Genomic DNA, 5,000 nt, shown 5'->3' on the forward strand with positions numbered 1-5,000 from the left:
TAAGTAATTGGCTTAGAAGAACTCAAAGAGGATTTAAGAATGCAGACATTTTTATTTCCATTCCAATACAAGTAATTCAATTCAGTACTTCAATTGACCACCAATACGGGTAGGCCTAGGCCTATAAAACTTGTGAGTGTGTTTCTGTCCACCACCACCAGAGGGAAGTGCCAGTCAGTGCAGGCAGATTAGTCATTGTCAACACACCGTCCGTGCATGGATTGGGTCACTGTTTTGAAGATCTGCATTCGAAGCGCGGCGTATCCGCGCTCTGTCTGATCGCTATTGAAAAAGCAGCTGGAGGCGCAATGCTGATTGTAAGCAGAAGTCTGCGTCTAGTGTGATCGCTTAAACTGCTGTAAGATAGATGTTTCATATCTAAAGAATATGTTTTATTTCGATTGGATGTTATAAAGCTACAATGAGTGGAAATTTCGGACAACTATCAATTGCCTCTCCACACAAATTTGCCGCCTTGTTTTACCTGCGCTGAATGGATTTGCTCTGCGCTGAGAACGTGAGAGCAGTGCGCGATTGCGCAGTCGCGCAGCTTAGAGGGAACATTGATTGGGTGGTTCCAGTTTGTTATCAATGTTCAATGCCTGCCACTTATAATTGTGCCAATCTACATGGTTATGTAGGCTACCACCCTTAATATCAGCTATGTTGTCTGACTGGGTGTTCTCTGGTGTTAGTAAGAACGTTATGTATAGCTTAGTGAAAACATTAGACTACCATAGGCGTTCATTGGGCTAGAAAGAAACTAGAGTGATGACGTTAGCATAATTAGCTACCTAGCACGCTAACGTTCGGTCTGAACTGAAATTACTCATTTTGTCAAAACCCAATGACTACCAACTTAGCATATTTGGCTTGGCATACTCACAAATATATGATGAATGTTGCCTATTGTGTTAACTAATGTCCAACAACTCCATAAAGTTACAATGAGTGGGTTTAGCAGAGTGGAAACGCTAGGTTAACATTGCATTCAGTTACCATGTTGGAATAACTAGGCTAGTGAACTAGCTAGAAACGGCCTGAGCTGAAATTAAACAGGTGTTGAAACAATGTACATAATAGGCTCGGCATATTCACAAGTAAGTGCATCGAGTGAGATGTTAATGAACAGCCCCCAGGAATAGCAAAAAGTTTTGGCAGAGCTGTTTATTGGGTTAGAAAGAAACTCTCCTGGCTTACTGAATACGGTAGAACCAAGCTTCCTGTTTGTGTTAATTTAGGCAAAGTAAAACTACGGTCGGTCCCCCTACAATGCACACCCTTTACCGAGGTAATGCCACGTCATCCACCTCGGTACGTACCGGGCCTAGCTGCAGTGTACCCAAACAACCGCCGGGTGGCACTTGGGAGCGCTCGCTCAATACCCATTCACTCACACGCACACACGGGCGCGCACACATACACATACACATACACATACACATACACATACACATACACACACACACTCTCTCTCTTTCTCTCTCTCACTCTCTCTCTCTTTCTTGTTCATATCAGATAACCATAGCACAGAGTGGTGAAGAAGCGCAAATGTGTTGGCAACATTTATTACCATATGGAATATTTTAGACGATGTTGACGGCATATTAATATGCTCATATTCACCAGCACGCACCGATTCAGCGGATAACGACATGCCTAATTAAATTGTGTGAGAACACCTCCAGGAAGTAAGAAGAGTCATACAAAGAATAAATAGCCTAATGAATTTTCTTTTTCTTATGAATTGCCATTAATGTGCAAGCTCTAGGCTATGTGTAGACCTAAATTGAAGCCACAAGCCCCTATACCGATTCTCGCATCGCAAGATTTGAAACGTCTAATATTGCAACTTCAAACTTGTTATCTGGATGTGGATACTTTTTTCGTTTGGTAAAAATTATGGAGAGTGCAATAGGGGGCCTAAACCTCACTGCAGTAACCTACAGCGCCGCGTTTGAGTGTTTAAGCGTTGGCTATTTATCTTACATCGCCAACAGCTGGGGCGATAACCTAACCTACACTTCCGTAATCAATGCTTAATTTGTAAATCACAAGGTACCGGAACGCAAAAAACATATGACATCACAGCGACGGTGAGTTGGACAGAGGTCCCGTGTCGTGCCGAAAAGCTAGTCCCTGCCAGAACAAGAGTGCCCTCATTGAAACCAATGTCATTTTTTGAGAGAAAAATATACTCATTTTTGCAGAATGAATTACATAATATATGAACTAAAATATGCTTATGAAATATTACTCGTCCTCCACTTAATATGAGCTATTTGACTGAAACTGCAACTTTTGTTATGACAATTAGGCTATTCGATTCCTTTATGGAAATAATAGCCTACTGAAATTGTAACCAGCTCTTTGTAGCCTAATTCTTCCAGAAGGAATGCAGATGCTTTATGGATATGCTTTCCATCCATGCACTCTCCGTGCAGGGGTGGTGGAAAGACACCAAACGTGCCATCACCATCCCCCCGGACCCACGAAACCCACTGCGCTCCGAAGTTGAATTCCTTTTACTACTTTATTGCTATGTGTGCATAAAGCGCATGTTCGATTTGCTGTAATAGGCTACGACCAGTAGCCTCGACGTGCCTGTCTTTTCTTTTCCTTCTTTCAATATTTAGTAGGCGAAAATATAATAAATAAATAGAAATAATTTGGTATCCATGTCTGGTTAGCGTCTGGGCATTTGTGGTCTTTACCTGGTTCTCCGCACCATCTTATGACAATGTTGAACAATGTTGAACAAAAAAACGGATGCACACACGTCATACTCTTTTATTACCTCATATTGTTTTTATTGTATTGATTTTTAATTCTGTGTATAAACAAATAAACGTAGGCTAAACTTGAATTTTCAGCAAGAGTGTAAATTTATTTCACAAGTAGGCCTACAGAGTTTTAGTAGACAATGCCTACACAGCAGCCTTTACAAGTTGCCTAATGTAGGCTACACTGCAGATAAAGACAGCAGAAAACATCCTTTCTGCCCGGCTTAACCAGAATTGCGTTCCGTCCCTTTCGCTGTGTCTCCTGCGACTCGGCCTGTTGTTTGTGCAGTAGTGCGCTGTTTCCCTTCACCTACCAGTGGGCTCACCACCTAGATCGATTATTTGGTCGATGACTGTATCCAGGTGATCAATGTACCTGTAACAGAAGTAGTGCGTTGTAATTAGTCTTTAGGCTATTCTGTGTCTGCGAAGGGGGTACTTGGAAAGATGTTATTATTATAACAAATGTAGGCTATGGAGCAGTCACACCAGGACAGAGAAAGCGATATAGAACATGAATTAGGGGGTACTCATAGCACAACAAAGAGGTTTAGGGGACACCACAGTACATAAGACACAAAAGGTTGGGAAATGTTTGTCTGTGGGGGAGGGGGTGATTAAACCCCTACACGCACACAAAAGAGCTCGTGGTGTGACAGGTTATCCAGCCTCCGAAGAAGGAGTCATAGTTCACAAGTGTCCACAAGCACTAATAATAATAATAATAATAATTAAAAAAACCCGTCTTTTTTATTTTATTTTATTATAGGTAGGCCTATGCAAACTGGATTGGGAGATGGTGAATGAAAGACAGAAAAAAGTCGAGTTTAAATTCACATGGTGGTCTTGTTTAGGGCTCACACTTGTTATGTTGTTGTGTTATTATCAAATGCCCTATCAAATGCCCAATGCTAAATAAAACATGCAATTTGCTGACTGTATTTCTACTACTACTAAAACTGGGGGATGGACAAGCACGGAAGCACAAACACAGGCAGACGCTTGGAGGGGCGCTTACATAGATGTCAACTAACTACAGTCTTCAACTGTGTGACGGAGTGAATGTTTGTCTGTGGGGGAGGGGGTGATTAAACCCCCACACGCACACAAAAGAGCTCTCTCTCTCTCCAACAACACAAGAGGGAGTATTCGCATTGGACGCACTTGTTTAGTCCCTCACAATGTGTAGGGCCTATGCTTGGTTGCCATATTAAAATCAGGTTTTAAGAAGAGCACACACAATCGAATCGAAAGTAGCCTATAGCCAAATATTTTAATTAAATTCGGGCGGTTGGTTGAATCATTCAAATAGCCTAATTAAAAATAGCCTATATAGTAGCCTATATAGGCTTACCACCAACAAAAATTATGAAATAATGAAAACAAATTATACTCTGTAGCCGCCTTAACAATAGAAGTAATTAGGCCTATTAATGAATTCGTTTGCCAAAAAAAATAGGCCTAAGCAAAAAAAAAAAAAAAAGAATTTCACACTTATCTTAACACTTATCATACTGTCACAGGTGGGGGGTGCGCGTTTGACAGCGGCACCCCCACTTAATACCAACTACCCCGAGGAGCATTGTACACAGGGCTCTAAATTAACTTTTTTCATCACCAGCCGGCTAATAGATGTTAGTCTTACTAGCCAAAGACACACTCACTAATGGGTCAAAGTGGCTAGTAAGTTGGTCTTTTCTACCAGGCAAACTCACATTTCACGAGAATTTGGCCGGTTGGCTGGTGTTAATTTAGAGCCCTGATTGTACACATCAGGAAACACCAAGACAACAAAGTCATTTAAATCAAGTATTTATTTTCTATTTGGAGACATAGTTCTGTATGCATGTGTGTGTGTGTGTGCGCGCGTGTGTGGATGTGTAACCAGTTCTCTGTCCGCGGGGTCCTTAATGGTCCAATGTCTCTGATCAGCACCTCAAACCTCTCACTCGGTCCGTGCGCATCGTAGCCTCCGACAGGTTGGGCGGGGCCACCTGGCTCGTCTGGGCACGCGGAGGCGGATCAGCTGGTGGAGATAGGAGAAGGGTAAACAGGCTTCCAGTCTCTGAATTCGTATGAATAACGCACAGGGGGATGCTAACTCCCATCACCAATTGTGAATAAAATAGGCCTACACAGCACGAGTAACTAAGCTACTTATTTAAAGGAGCACACGTGAGCAGCACAGCAACCAACACAGCACACATAAAACGATGG

General features: G+C 42.2%; 1 protein-coding gene across 1 annotated transcript in view; it reads left to right on the plus strand.

Moving 5' to 3' along the window:
• The window catches only part of LOC134459034 (protein AMBP-like), an 11,331-nt gene that overhangs the window by 2,682 nt on the left and 3,649 nt on the right, over positions 1–5,000 (plus strand). The gene's annotated exons all lie outside the window — the stretch shown is intronic.

Source organism: Engraulis encrasicolus, chromosome 11, assembly GCF_034702125.1.
Source record: "Engraulis encrasicolus isolate BLACKSEA-1 chromosome 11, IST_EnEncr_1.0, whole genome shotgun sequence".
NCBI lineage: Eukaryota > Metazoa > Chordata > Actinopteri > Clupeiformes > Engraulidae > Engraulis > Engraulis encrasicolus.